This window comes from Canis aureus, chromosome 10 (genome assembly GCF_053574225.1).
Source record: "Canis aureus isolate CA01 chromosome 10, VMU_Caureus_v.1.0, whole genome shotgun sequence".
Lineage (NCBI taxonomy): Eukaryota > Metazoa > Chordata > Mammalia > Carnivora > Canidae > Canis > Canis aureus.
Window position 1 is genome coordinate 52191579 of NC_135620.1, and position 15946 is coordinate 52207524.

The window sequence follows — 15946 nt, forward strand, 5'->3', positions numbered from 1 at the left end:
CCTTGTGAGGTCAGAGGTGGAGCTCAGGGTGGGTCCCAGAGGAAGGGCCTGCCCTCCAAGCCAGGTGTCCAGCCCAAAGCCAGAGGAAGCCCTCCCAGCGCCCCAGACCTAGAGGAGGCTCCAGAGGCTCCAGAGCTCCTGGCTGTGAGAAGAGACATGTAGAATGGGAACTGGAAATAGAAAGACCTGGAAATCAATAGCCTGTCGTGGAGGGGTTGGAGAAGAGACCCTGCTTGAGTTCTCAGGAAATCCTCATTCTAAAGGAGGAAAGTGAAACTCAGGTCCCTCCCAGTCTCAGGGGAAGGAATGACACTTAAGCCATGTTTGCAGAGAAACATTGGTCTAAGAGGCCATATAGAAAGGCAAGCCTGATCCTCTGGGGTCCCTAGTCTGTAGAGCAGAGAGAAGCCTGGGCCTCCTCCTAGGAGCCCTCATCTGAGCAGGGGAAGGGGAAACCTATGCCCGATCATCAGGACAATGCCTCCCTTGGGAACAGCAAGCAAAGCCTCTGGGAAGGAGCCAAAGCTGGACCAGAGTGTGAGGGCATCCGCCCAGGGCTGCAGAGCCTTAGTGACTAAGGTACAGGCAGGAGTGAACTAGGGGATCAGCTGTCATCTGAGAGGACTTCTGGAGCCAGGACACTGCTGGGGCAATGTGGTTTTTGGGCAGATGACCCAGTGCCGAGACTCGGCAAATGGTTGCTTGTCTGCAGACTTTGAGGAGAACTGCAGGTGGAGTGGCGGATGGTGGGCAGTAAGTCCCAGAAACATCTGAGGCCCCACAGCCCCTCAGTTGTGGGGAGGCCACATAGGATTTGGTTGCCCAAAGCTAGCTCTGGTAATAGAACTGTCCTCTAGAGGGTGCCAACAGACCAAGCCAGGTGTGAACGTGCATTGTCCTTGTCCCTACCACCACAAATTGCCCTGCAGGTCACTCTGCAGGGAGATGCAGGGGCAAGCTGCAATCTGAGGGCTTCCTGGTCAGAAGCTGTCCTTAAGAAGCAAACCCTTTTGCTGCTGTCCTCCAATGCTGAGGTTCTGTCCCTCATTTATTTACCACTCTGCAGACTCAAGTGGGCTCATGATAATGAGTACTTTCAGGGAGAGATGTACCCTTGGACATAGGAGACACCTGCCTTCATTCCCTTCTGACATGTACAGTCAGGGTTAAGGTCAGGGTCAGGGAAGGGTCAAAAGTGAAGCTGCAGCTTGGGTTGAGGTCAGAGCTTGGGCAGCCTTGGACTAGGCTGGGATCAAGTTGGTGAGAAGGGGACCTGGGGTCCATTTGGTTAGAGTCAGGGATTGAGCCCTGGACTCATTTACTGGGCCAGGTTCTAGAGATCCAGATGTAGAGAAGACATGGTCCTGTCTGTCTCTTGGGTGAGATGGATAAACAGCAGGTAACTTAAGATACACTGTGATAAGATGGATGGAATATAGGCAGCAGCTAAGCCAGCCTGGAGGGAGGCAAGAATCATCTGGAAGAACTGACAGGGAAGCTGAGTCCTCCAAGGTGAGCAAGGGAGGTTTGGGTGGTGGTGGTGATTTGAAGCCATTTGGAGCCCAGTGGACTTGTGAGAAAAACCTAACAAAGTCTGTGAGTGGCTTCAGTCCTGTTCCTGGAATTGTTTTCTCATCTGTGAAATAGGATTGGAGAATATGCCATCATCCCACCCAGCTATTTCGGCATCCAGACAAGGCCCAGGAAAAGGTTTAATAAGGCATGGTGGCCCAGTAAGTAAAAAACTAATTTAGTAGAAATGATAAATCAGTTGAAAATGAATTGGCTCAAAAAAGGGAGGGGGGGTGGCAGCACCAGTGGCTCAGCAGTTTGGCTCCACGTTCAGCCCAGGGCGTGATCCTGGAGACCTGGGATGGAGTCCCACGTTGGACTCCCTGCATAGAGCCTGCTTCTCCCTCTGCCTGTGTGTCTGCCTCTCTCTCTCTCTCTCTCTCTCTCTCTCTCTCTCTGTGTGTGTGTGTGTGTCTCATGAATAAATAAATAAAATCTTAAAAAAAAAAAAAAGAAAATGAATTGGTAATATCAGTGTGCTTCAGGGCAAGTCTTGCAAACTTTGAGGTATTTCTCAGCGTTTAGTCTCTCTTGCAGAAATTTTGTTTTCTTTTCTTTTTTTTTTAAGATTTTATTTATTTATTCATGAGAGACACACAGAAAGAGAGGCAGAGGGAGAAGCAGACTCCACGCAGGAAGCCCAATGCAGGACTCGATCCCAGGACCCTGGGATCACGACCTGAGCCAAAGGCAAGACGCTCAACTGCTGAGTCACCCAGATGTCACAAATTTCGTTTTCTTATTCTAATTGTATCTGCAATAAATTATTTTTGCTAGTGAAAATTTGGAAATAACCCAGTACTCATCAGCCCTCCATTTTTTTTTCTTGAGCTTTTTTTTTAAAGTAAGCTCTAAGCCTAACATGGGGCTTGAACTTACAACCCCAAGATCAAGAGTTGCATTCTCTACCGGCTGAGCCAACCAGGCACCCCTCAACCTCCTATTTCTTCCTCACTACCCTAAAAATCTTACAATGTGAATTGGTAATTGGGGACATTAATGTTCAACCTAACTGGAAATTTAAATATTTATGAACACATAGCCAAGTAAGTGGAGCAGATATAATTGTCTACCAATGGAGTGGAAATTTTTTTTAATAGAAAACAAATAGAAGGAATCTCAGATCTTTTTCTTTTATTCTGTTTTAACCTAAAATACCAACAAACCAAAGGAACCTTAAAAGACTAATTTCCCCTCTGTGACAACTATTATAACATTTTGGTAGATTTCCTCCTAATCCTTTTTTAATGTATGCACATATCACATCCTCTGCCTACTCTGTCAATAATAAGTAGAATGAAACTTATTTTGTAAAAATACTTTATTCACTCAAACATTATTGAGAAGACTTCCATGCCAGTAGGCTCACATCCACATCTTGAATGTGACTATACAGCACACAACCGCCTCCCATTTTAGGTTTCCAATTCTCTCTATTAGGAACAGCATGGGGCAGACACAAGAGGCTGAAATCCAATTAGGAATTAAAATGCAAATAGAAATTTTAAAAAATCAGAATAAAGAAAGGAAACTGCCAAAAGATGCTAAAACTTCTCTGAACTTATCCCCTTAATATCCTCCAAAGTGTTGATGTGTAAAAACTAATCATTTCAGCTAATTATTTGTTTGAACCAACATTCCATTTGATTAACTTACTTATCACGTAAACTACTTTCAATCAAATTGTCTTATCCTTGGGGTTTTTCAGACTCTTTTGAGCCACCAAATCCTATATGTAACTCAGGAGTCCATATGTCAATCAGTAAGAAAGGAACTGCCTTGGCTGAAGGAGCAGGAATAGGCATGGAACACAGCACGGGTTCTTCAAGGACCTTGGTCTCTCTGAAATCACCTGCAGCCATAAAGACTCTCCTGCTCAAAAATGAAAGGACCCTTAAGCCTCTTCCAGGTAAGTATCACCTTTCAAATTCTTTTTTTTTTAATTTTTTAAAATTTTTATTTATTTATGAGTCACACAGAGAGAGAGAGAGGCAGAGACATAGGCAGAGGGAGAAGCAGGCTCCATGCACCGGGAGCCCGACGTGGGATTCGATCCCGGGTCTCCAGGATCGCGCCCTGGGCCAAAGGCAGGCGCCAAACCTCTGCGCCACCCAGGGATCCCTCAAATTCTTTTTTTTTTTTAAGATTTTATTTATTTATTCATGAGAGACAGAGAGAGATAGAGAGAGAGAGAAAAGCAGAGACACAAGTGGAGGGAGAAGCAGGCTCCATGCAGGGAGCCTGACGCGGGACTCCATCCCGAGTCTCCAGGATCAAACCCTGGGCTGAAGGTGGCACTAAACCGCTGAGCTACCCGGGCTGCCCACCTTTCAAATTCTTTAGATAAGGAAACTGAGATTCAGAGCAAGGTAACAACTTGGCCAGTGACCCCCCCACCTAGGAAAAGTGGGGGCTTGGTTGGGGTGGGGCAGGGGCACAGGTAAGACCCAGTATGGTATATAACCTTGACCCTCTTCAATGACCAGACTCCCTTTCCCACAGCGCAGCCTTTCATCCTTCTGAGAGTCATACGTGGGCTTTTAGGACAGAGTGGACAGAGGCTGGGGAACACAGGATCGGGAAGCACCACCACTTGCCCAAGGACAAACATCCTTTGATTCGAGGAACCAGAATTAGAAAACAAGCATGTTCCACTCTATAATCTATATCATGTTGCCAAATTTGGCACTAGAAACCAGGAATAGGGACGCCTGGGGGGCTCAGTGGTTGAGCATCTGCCTTCGGCTCAGGGCGTGATACTGGGGTCCCGGGATCGAGTCCCACATCAGGCTCCCTGCATGGAGCCTGCCTCTCCCTCTGTGTCTCTCATGAATAAATAAAAATCTTAAAAAAAAAAAAAAAAGAAACTAGGAATAGAATTTAGGCCTGCCACTTCCAGTATGAGTTAGAGCTATCAGAAAAGGCTTCTTAGAGGAGGCAATCTCTGACAGAGTTTGGAAGATGATACTGAGGGAATTTGCATATGTGAGAAGCATTTGTGTTTTTGTGTATGTCTGTATGTGAGCATATATATGTGCGAATGGGCAGGTGTGCGTGTGCTCTTACGTATCTGTGTCTAGTCTTGCATGTGAAAACCCCTCTGTGGGTGCATGCATACACACGCATGCACACACACACACACACACACACACACACACGGTCATGCACATATTTACATGTGCCCATTCCACTGGGTTAATATTTTCCTGCCTGCGTCAGCCCAGTACCAGTCAGCGAGCCGCTCACTGCAGGAACGTGCCCTATCTGATCTGGTCAGGGGCTGTGGGCCTGGAACAGGGGGCTTGGGGTGGGCAGGGAGCCCATCACAGCTCCCCTAGAGAAATCTACTCCCTTCACTCTCCTGCTCCACCTGAGAAAGGAGGCAGGCCCAGAAGCCAGGCAGCTCCAGTGTCAGAGGACTTCTCTGTCTCCCGACTCACCCTAAGGGCTCCCAAGTGAGGCAGCCTCCCTGCCTGCCTCCAGAAGGGTAAAGCCAGCTGCTCCCTGAGATACCTCCCGCCTCCCTCATCTTTGCCCAAATCCTGAGGCCTCTCCACACACAGATGCCCCACTGAGGACAAACTTAGAGACCCTAAGGTCATGCTCACAGCGTGACCCCTTCAGCAGGAAAATAGCTTTGGAAATGACTATGCTAGCCTGTGGGAAGGTGAGATTTAATTTATAGCTTTCCAGGACCACAGTGATTGCACAAAGAGCCTGTACATGGGTCTGTGTGGGCAGGGATGGGGGCACAGATACCCATAGGCACTGAGCCTCGACCAGGAAGGCTCAGTGGAACACAGAGACCCCAGGCAGGGTGGGGCCTTCCCAGTTCCCAGGTGTCTCCCAGTGTCAATGGAGGGTCTTCCCATGCTTACACTTGTCCCTGGGGTGCAGGCTGGGCCAGATTGGGCTAGACAGGCAGAGACAGTGTCTTCTGCTCTGGGTACAGCCCAGCATCCAGAATAATTCAAACCATGTGTCCTGGCCCCTAGCCCAGCTTGAGGATGTCCTAATGCATCTCTGAGAGATGCAAGGATGGAGCACAGAGGGAGAAGGAGCACCCCAGAAGGAGGAAGATCTCCAGGATGGTGACTGTTCCCCACAGCACAGACTTAGAGGCTTCTCGCCTCCCTCAGGCTCCATCTCTGGGGAGCCTCTTTCCTACCCTGTGGCCACATTCATGCCCCTTGCTACTTTTGCCTTTTTGGGCCCCTTCCTCCATAAAAAAAAAAATTAAATAAAAATTATATTTTACAACCACGTTGGTCTAAAGACAAATATATATCATTGTGTATTAAAACATTATCTTCAACTGAATTCATTTTTTTAAATTTTAAAACGAAACATCTTTCTGTGGGCCCTTAAGTGGAACATCTTGGCAGGCGCAGCACCTTCTGTGTCCAATGAAGAAGTCAGCCCTGCACGTCCCCAGTGTCCTCTCCCACCACACAAATGTGCCATCTCCTCATGCCTGTCGTCTGCCCACATGTCACCCCACTGCTCTGGAGCAAATGAACCAATATCCTTCTCTTGCTCTCTCTGATGTTCATCAGATGAACATGTCTATCTTCACCTGCTTCAATCCAACCCCATTGAAATTCCTCCCAAATCTGTCCACTCTGGTTTCATCAGTCTTTTCTTTATGAAGTATTTTATTTTATTTTTTAATTTTTATTTATTTATGATAGTCACACAGAGAGAGAGAGAGAGAGGCAGAGACACAGGCAGAGGGAGAAGCAGGCTCCATGCACCGGGAGCCCGACGTGGGATTCGATCCCGGGTCTCCAGGATCCCGCCCTGGGCCAAAGGCAGGCGCCAAACTGCTGCGCCACCCAGGGATCCCTATGAAGTATTTTAAAACAAATTCCAGCCACCCAGGGATTCCTATGAAGTATTTTAAAACAAATTCCAGCCATGATGTCATTTCACTCCTACATTCATCAATATTTATCTCTAAAATATATGAACATTTTCTTAAATAATCACGATGCCATACCTAACAAAATGAATGATTCCATGGAATTACTGAGTACCCACAATTATTTCAAAACCTCTCTTTGCATCAATCTGTTGGTTGGTTTGAGTCAGGATCCAAACAAATTCACACAGTACATTGAGTGAAGGGCTCTTTTTTTTTTTTTTTTTTTTTTGAAGGGCTCTCTTAAACATGAGCTGCTTGCTCCCCTGTCTCCCTCTAATTTGTTCATCTCACTGAATTGTTGAGTAAATGTGGTTCTGTGGGAAGTCCATGTTCTGGTTTTGTCTGTTTGATTCTTTGTGGCGCTATTTAACTTTTCCTCCATCCCCTATATTTCTTAGAATATACAGGAAGTTAGCACTAATGGTGTGATTTTATTTAGGTTCAATGGGGGAGGGGGGGAGTGCAGAGAATCCTTTGTAGACAGTGCTTTGTGCTTCCTTTTTGTGTCCTATCCAGAGATAATGTCCTGTTGCTTAGTGATGCTGACCAATCAGTGGGTCCAGAGGGTGGAGGCCTGATCCCTCCCTTGTCAAGTTCCCATCAGACATTCACCTTCTGGTTTCATCCTTTAGTTTCTGCCTAAATCAGTTTCAAAATCCTTCCACATTAGAAAAGAACGGGTCGGGGATCCCTGGGTTGCTCAGTGGTTTAGCGCCTGCCTTTGGCCCAGGGCACGATCCCAGGGCGCGATCCGGGATCGGGTCCGCGTCAGGCTCCGTGCAACGGAGCCTGCCTCTCCCTCTGCCTGTATCTCTGCCTCTCTCTCTCTCTCTCATGTCTGTCATGGATAAATAAATAAATCTTTAAAAAAGAAAAGAAAAGAGGGATCCCTGGGTGGCGCAGCGGTTTGGCGCCTGCCTTTGGCCCGGGGCGTGATCCTGGAGACCCGGGATCGAATCCCACGTCGGGCTCCCGGTGCATGGAGCCTGCTTCTCCCTCTGCCTGTGTCTCTGCCTCTCTGTCTCTCTCTGTGTGACTATCATGAATAAATAAATAAAATCTTTAAAAAAAAAAAAGAAAAGAAAAGAAAAGAAAAGAAAAGAAAGGGTCTGATAATGGTGGGGTGTCAGGTACCAGCTTAATTAGAGCAAAGAGGGGAGTCAGGATTGGGGGACTTTCTGAGAAGAGTGAAAGATTGAAGTGGTGGCAGAAAGGAAGAGCCTGAGACTGGGGCTGGTTTGGGATTTGGCTATCGCAGGGGGCGCTCCCCATCCAGGTGGTAAGCTATGGTTCATAGCTCAGGCTTTATATCTAGGCAGACCTGAGCTTTGAATCCAGTTCAGCTTTTTTAATTGGCGCTGGGTAACTTTGAGCAAGATATTTAATTGGGTATCTTCATCTGTATGATGGAGATATACTAATCCTCACCCCCACAGGGTTGCTGGGAGAATAGATTGAGTTGATAAGTAGCATGGCAAGCGCCTGGTAGAGAATAAACACACTATGGAGAGGTGCAGAGGATGCCTGTTTGAAGAAAGAGACCCTGCATCCCATCCCTTCTGCCCTGACCAACTCTTGCCTGATGCCAGGGCCAAGCTAAAAGGGCTGAGGGCAGAGTATACTATGCTCATTCCACGGACGGCAAGACCAAAGCCCACGGACTTCCACCCAGATTTCAGGCTGTTCCAGCCAGGTGCGTCTGGCCCTTCCATTGCAGCCTGGCTGCTCAGCAATCTGGACCTGACTCCAGGTTGCTGGGAGAGGGGGTCTGGGGGAGGGGCTGCCCCAGGCACCCGGCAATCACCAGCTCCTTCAATAAGCAGTCAGCTCAGCAAGCATCTGGGGGATCCAGACGTGACAGGGCCTGGGGCAGGCAGCCTGCTGGGGATGCCCCAGCCTGGATAGCATATTGTACATAGTAGGTGCACAACAAATATATATTAAGACAATTGAGCTCCACCTGCCCTGACTGGGAAAGAAATAGGTTGTCGGGACGGCAACTATGCCTGTGGGTGCGGCAAGGGGGCATGTTTTGGGAATCCCAGGAATTGATGTCTCCAAGATCATGAGCAGCTGGGGCAGGGCACAGAGCCAAGAACTCTTCAGTTCTCCTCCTGTTCCAGAGATTTACTGTCTCCCTGCCCCCGCTTTCACCCAGGACCCTGGCCTCCAGGTAGCCTCTCACTTGCTTTGCGAATCAGCAGCAGCAACTGGGGGCGGGGGCGGGGGGGGGAGAAGAACCCTGTCTCCCTAGCCACCACTCCTTTTTACAGTATTCATTAGTCTGGTCATAGCACCCCCTGCTGATGATCTAATCCTGGCACCACATGAGCCCCCTCCTCGGATACCCCACAAGAGATTGGCAAGCCCAGCCTCAGCCCAGGGCTGCTGCCCTGAGGGGAGACCCACTGCTCCATCCCACCCAACCTGCACACCTTTGCTGTGGCTTCCAAGTTTTCTTTTCCACATCACCTGTGCAGCTTCCTTTCTTGTTTTGTTGACTTTTGTGCTGTCTGTTTGCTCTGGCTAAGCCTACAGCCCTAGGATGAAAACTCCGAACTCAGGAAGTGTGAACCTGAAAGACAGTGAGCTGAGGTGGGGATAGGGGTGGGGGTAGGGAGTGGAATATGGGAAAGGGCAGCTGTGAGCTGGTTCCCAACCTCCGTCTGGGGGTACTGCTGTTCACCCCTAGCAGGCAAGCAGAGTTAGGAGGTGCAGGAATGGGTAGACAGACTTTCCCAGCCTCACCAAGGGCAGGTCTTAGCCTGTAGCATTAATTGGTTTGGAAGCTCAGCCCCAGAACTCCAAACACCTCACTGCCCCAGGAGGTTTGAACACCCCATGTAGGGCAGAGCGCAAGCCCCCCAGAGGTTGTTACCTGCTTTCAACACCTAGTCCCTTAGCTGAACAACACAGGGAATGCTACCATTTGGCTTGGGAGGCCCAAGGACCAAGCCTTTCAAACTTTTCAAACACCTCTATCTATCACCCAATAGCCTTGAGAGGTGGCCCTGCAGGATTGTTGCCCCTCTGCACTTTACAAGGAGAAAGCTGAGCTCCAGAGAGGGCAAAGGGGCCTCTCCAAAGTCACGATGAGAAAGCTTGGAGTCAAACCCAGGCTTTCTGGTTGCTAGCGCAGGCCCTTTGTCCCACTTCAAGCATCTCTCAGATCATGGAGCATGATGGGAAGGCAACACCAGGCCCCGGGCACTGGTGCAGGGGCTAGCACAACCAGACGTGGATCCACACGCACACTCCATGCCATTCAAACCAGGGGCATGGGCAACCCAGGGCTGACATGCTTTTTCATATCCCAACAGACCACACACGACTCGGACCCTTACGTCCTTCCTGCCTACAGAGAAGACAAGAGAAAGTTCTGGCTTGATGCCCACCCATCACACTCACCGCTCCTAACCTACCTGTGTGGCATGTGGGGTGTGCATGACCTCTCGGGGTTAGGATCAAGGAGCCACCCTGGCCTGCAGCCAGGGGCTTAAAGGATAAGCTTAAGGAAAACCACTGCTGTCTCCATGGGCTTAGAATGCCTGGCCCTGCCAGCTGGTCCAGCCAAGACCTCCTTGGCGAGGATGAGGTGTCATCAGAGAAGCCTGCTCACCTGCCACCCACCCAGGCCTCCTCTGATGGCTCACCAGGCTCTGAGGCTGCATTTCTCTTTCAAGGAGACACCTGCACCCATGCACATGTGTTCTCAGGAAAGCTGTGTGCTTACCCACATCATCCCTGTCTCCTACTGCACCCACCCTCCACACCTATGGCCCACAACTTTGCACAGCTCACATGGCTGTGTGCCCAGGGACTTATCAGGCTGCATACTAGTCAGACATGAGTACCCATCTCAGACTCAAGCATGAAACACAGCATAGACCCTACACGGAACACACAGGTGCTCCATTCTATACACCCCCTACCCCCTCCTCGACCAAGGTTGTATGAGGGTGAGGGGTGAGTCACCTGCCAACCTGTGGGACCTGCTGAGCCAGCAAGATGGGAAGCCCCACGCTGACAGTTGTGGCCTCAGGGGACCAACACCCCGCGTGGGGCCCGCCCTGCCACCAGCCTCCAGCAACCCCCAATCTTCCACTTCCACGGAAAGGCACCTCTATTCCTTTCAAATTTCAATTATATATACACATAAATAATTTTTTATATAGGTATCTGCAGCTGAGCTGTCTGTCACTGTGCCTCTAGGGCTACCATCGAACCTCTGCCATACAGATGCCCTATGGGAAAAACCAGGATAGTAGCAGAACCTACCCTCTCTCCTTTCCCCTGTCTGAATCCAAGCCTTCTATCTATGCCCCTTCCATGGAAACCCTGTCAGTGATAATTCACACTTCTTGCTCCTCTTAGCTTGGATACACTTGAGCCAAGAGCCCCACTCTGGGCCTGGGCAGTCTCATTGCCCTCTCCCACCTGTACACTCCTGCTCAGGAGTCTGTCTGGCCCTGGGAATTCAGGTTCCCTGAGGATGGAAGGGCAGTCCACAGGGAGCCAGGAAGCTAGAGCAGCCCAAGTGAGTACATCACCCAACAAATAGAGGGAGCTGGTAAATCCCACCTACCCTCTCTTCTTATAATCCATTATCACCAACTCAGGTCCTACTGGGTCTGAAGACTGTCCTCAAGCTCATACTATATTCCAGGCTACTTTGGCATGCCTTAAGATAAAAAAAAAAACATCACTCTAGGTCTCACCATCTTGTTAGTCTGAAAATGTGACCTATAGTGGTGGAGGTATAGCCTCTGAAGCCAGACTCCTGGGTTCCAATCCCAGCTCTGCAGCTTCCTGGTTATTTAATCTCTCTGTCTCAGCTACTTCAACTACCTACATGATGTCACTGAACAAGGAGTTGGGAAGGCATGGTACCACACCATTATATAGCTTCTCCACCTTAAAGATACAAGTGATGTAAATAGGGCTGCCTAACTGGCTCAGTTGGTGGAACATGGGATTCTTGATCTCGGAGTCGTGAATTTGAGCCCCAAGTTTGGTGTAGAGATGACTTAAAAATAAATATGTAAAGGAGCGCCTGGGCGACTCAGTGGGTTAACCATCTGAGTTCGGGTCAGGTCATGACCTCAGGGTCCTGAGATAGAGTCCCGGGGAAGGGATGTGCACTCAGCATGGGGTCTGCTTATCCCTCTCTCTCTGTCCCTCACCTTGCTCCTGCTCTCTCTGTCTCTCTCTCAAATAAATACATAAAATATTTTAAATAAATAAGTAAAGTTTTTAAAAAGTACAATTGATGTAAATAGTTACTTCAAGAGCATACACAATAGTAAAATGCATTAACAATTAGAAAGTGATGAGTTTATTACCTTTGTTTTAAATAACTTCTATAATTAGGGCCTCCTGGCTGGCTCAGTCAGAAGAACATACAACTCTTTTTTTTTTTTTTTTAAGATTTTATTTATTTATTCATGAGAGACACAGAGAGAGAGAGAGAAGCAGAGACACAGGCAGAGGGAGAAGCAGGCTCCATGCAGGGAGCCTGATGTGGGATTCAGTCCCAGGTCTCCAGGATCACACCTGGGCTGAAGGCAGGTGTTAAACCACTGAGCCACCCAGGGATCCCAGAACATGCAATTCTTGATCTCGGTATAACCCCACATTGGGTTAGAGATTACATGAAAATAAAATCTTAAAAGGTACCTGAATGGCTCAATCCATTAAAGGTCTGACTCCTGATTTCAGCCCAGGTCATGATCTCAGGGTCCTGGTATTAAGCACACACCCCATCCCTATATTGGACTCCCGTGTTCAGTGGAGAGTCTGCTAGAGATCCTCTCTCTCTCTCTCTTCCTCTGCCCCTCCCTCCGCTCACACTTGTACATGCTCTCTCTTTCAAATAAATTTTAAAAAAATAATAAAATCTTAAAAATAAACACCTAATTTAACATTGAATAATGCCTGTGTTTAGTAAGCAGTTTGTAAAATTCCTGAAAAAGTAACAATGGGCTCTTGTGAGCCTATTGGGGTGGCTCCAGAGCTTCTGCCTCTACTGTTTCCCACAACCTCCCTGGCAAATGCCAACTGGTCCTTCTAGACTTGGTCCGTTACCTCTGCCCTGACCTTTCCTAGGCTGAATGTGGGGCCTCCTCTGGTTTCCCAAGGGCCACCTGCACTTGTCTCTTTCATACCCAGTGAAGGCTAAGCTACCTCACTCACTTTCTTGCTTGTTTGCCCTCTGGGTGGAAAAGAGTGGGAATGAGCACAAGGACCAACAATCTTGTTCACCTCTGAATCCCTAGGGTTTATTTATTATTTTTTTAATGATTTTATTTATTTATTCATGGGACAGAGAGAGAGGCAGAGACATAGGTAGAGGGAGAAGCAGGCTCTAAGCAGGGAGTCCGATGCAGGACTCAATCCCGGGTCCCCAGGATCGGGCCCTGGGCTGAAGGCCGTGCTAAACCGCTGAGCCACCAGGCTGCCCATGAATCCCTAGGGTTTAGAAAATGCCTGGCAGATAGAAAGCACTCAGTAAATATTCATGGAATGAAACAGAGAAGGGTTGAGGAGCCTTGCAGAGGGACCCTGGGGGGAAGGAGGTGGGATTAAGGAGTGGAGGTCTGATGAGAGGGGCTTAATCCAGGGGCTCAGAATGTCTGGGAAGGCTGGGTGAAAATGTTCCTAGTTGTTGTGGGATCTTTCAGGTGAGGATGTCTAATCATTTAGCTAGTTACATGCTAAAGCCCCACTCTGGGGATCCCTGGGTGGCGCAGCGGTTTGGCGCCTGCCTTTGGCCCAGGGCGTGATCCTGGAGACCCGGGATCGAATCCCACGTCGGGCTCCCGGTGCATGGAGCCTGCTTCTCCCTCTGCCTGTGTCTCTGCCTCTCTCTCTCTCTGTGACTATCATAAATAAATAAAAATTAAAAAAAAAATAAATAAAGCCCCACTCTGCTCCCAGAAGGTCCAGGCTCCCTCATCTCCACCCCACTCAGCCCAAATTTCTGCTGAGTTTTCTCTTAGCTCCCAGGACTTTAGAAGTATCTTAAGAGAGACTCTGTGGTCTTCAGTGACCAAGTTAGGGGACACTTTGTCTTCAGTAGGCAAGGACCAACCAAAAAGATTCTCCCCGTTTCACTGAGGAACAACTTGAGATCCAGGGCTGACACGTGTCTGACCTAAGCCCTAAATGTCCCAGCACTTCCTCTTCAGCTATGAATTCCCAAACCCTGGCTAAGGGCCATAAGCTACCTTGTTCCCCAGCTCATCCTGTCCACCTCCCCTGCCTACTAACAAGACAGCCCTCTCTCCCATGGAGGGGCTAGATAATACAGCTGTTCTCCTCCCTTCTGGGAAGCAGCTCAAATAAAGATGCACCTCATGCTTCCTGATCCACCATCACCTGCCCCTCCTACAGTCTAACCTAAATCTCTTCTGCTTTCATGACATCACCTTTCTTTCCCAGAAAAGTCCCTTGGCTCCCACCCTAGAAGTGACCTCACCAAAGGGCTGTTCTCCACCCCCAGCCTCATGGTAGAGCCAGGACCTAGCCCAACCCAGTTTCTCTGCAGTTCCTGAAAGCTGACACCAAGCAAGGGCAGCCAGCCTGCTGGAGCCACCTCTCCCATCCTTGACCTTTGCTTGGGATACACCCCATCTACCGTCTCTCCACAACACATACACACACCCCATCCTGGAGCCCAGGCTCTACTGCCCACCTGTCCAGACTCGCCTGCCGTCCTGCTGGCTGACACACCCAAACCAGCGAGTCCCCTGTGGTAGAATGTCTCACTCAGGTCAGAGTGAGGAACAGAAAGAGGGAGCCTGAGGGAGCAACTTCCCATCATGCTCTTGGCTGACATCCCTTCATAAGCATGGGAAGTTCCATGAAGTACCTCAGGGCCCAGGTCACAAAATACCCCAGTCTTATGACTGGGCCAAGTGAAGCCCCAAGAAGGATTTGAGAGTGTGGGGCCTGAGAGCCAGCCCAAGGCCTCAGGGGTGTTCATGGCAGGGACAGGACTCGATCTGGGGCTGGAGCTTATGCAGAGTCTCTCATCCCCTCCTCCTTGCTGCAGACTCAGAGGATTTGCCTGAGGAAGCTGGGTGCCAGAGGAGTCACAGAAGGGTCCCAACTCTGATACAGGACAACTTTGCCCAACAGAGTTTTGAGAGGTTGGACACCTCTGAAATCACTCCCAGCTCTGTGCTAAAGGGAGGAAAATAGACGAGTCACCCAGTAATTAATTTTTTACCCGTGGTGTACTAGATGGGCATGAGGTGGATGCAGTACTCCCTGGGGAGAAGCAGTGAGGTGTATCAGCAGCAGAGAATTTAAAAACAGTAAAGCTGATTAGAAGTCATCCTGCTTCTTCTCATCAACATCAAAGCAATTCTAAACAATGTCAATAATAAAATACTTTCCCCAGATGGTGTGGACCCCTTCCGCTGCCCCCCTCCCACTGTTCCTAACTACAAATTCATCCTCAAATTCTGGCCTATCAAATCCACATTATTTCTTAGATCCTAAGACAATTTAATCACCTTTGGAGAATTTCTGGATCCTTTTAGGACATCTTTTTCTGAATGTCTACTTCTATGCATGTTGGAAATATTAATCAATTCTTACTAGAGTACTTGATTTATTTGTTACTCATCCATTAACTCATCAACAGCCATGGAAGCCCTACAAGTGTGAGATGCCTGAAGTGCAACGGAGAGCAAGTCACAGTTCCAGAGCTGGAGGACTTAAAAGGCACATGGGGAAGATGGTGAGTAAAATAAGAATACAATGCAGATATTACAGTAATAAGAACAAAAGCCTGTGGGAATTGAGAAAGGGATGGAACGTAGTTCAGGGTAGCATCAGGGAAGCCTTCGTGAAGGAAGGGACATCCACTTTAATAGCTGATAGGTGAGAAGATGTTGGCCAGGCAAAGAAGTAGGGCGAAGAAAGGATCATTTTCCCCAGGTGAAGAAATAACTCATGCAAAGGCCCAGAGGGAGCCTGGGTAATACCAACAGTGAAATTCTGTATAGCTGGATAGGGTGGGAGCATGGTGATGATAGTGGTTGGCCTGAGCCAGATGGTGAACCATCTTGTTCTTGTCCCTGGGAGTGATGGGAAACCACTGTAGGCCTGGAAACAGGAATGGCAGGATAAACTAAAGTATTAGAGTTCAGCATGGCTGTAGCTCAGAAGGCATGAATTTGGGTGGAAAAGCAAGAGTGGAGCAGAGAAACTTCGTTAGGAGGCAGCTGCTTGATGAAGGCAGGAAACACAGTGGCTGAAACAAGAGAGTAGCATTAGGGATGCAAAGGGTTTGGGCTGCAGCAGGGTGCTGTGGAGTGATGGACTGTGGCAGTGCAGGTGCAGGCGGTGTGGGTGACTCTGGGTTTCTGGCTGGGCCGTGCCCTGCTCTGAACCAGGAACAAAGGAGGAGCAGGTTTAGTGCATAATCAGGTCTTATTTTCA

General features: G+C 48.8%; 1 long non-coding RNA gene across 5 annotated transcripts; it reads left to right on the forward strand.

The window, feature by feature from the left end:
• Positions 1 to 13: 13 nt before the first annotated feature.
• LOC144322358 (uncharacterized) lies at positions 14 to 15261 on the forward strand. Of its 5 annotated transcripts, none has more exons than XR_013388020.1 (5): positions 14 to 753; positions 1331 to 1512; positions 1648 to 1733; positions 3281 to 3481; positions 5568 to 5839. It is a non-coding gene; the product is annotated as an uncharacterized LOC144322358 (long non-coding RNA). The 5 variants fall into 5 exon arrangements; XR_013388021.1 differs by having other exon boundaries at positions 14 to 731; XR_013388019.1 differs by lacking the exon at positions 5568 to 5839 and adding an exon at positions 15147 to 15261 and having other exon boundaries at positions 14 to 1512.
• The last annotated feature ends 685 nt before the right edge of the window (positions 15262 to 15946 follow it).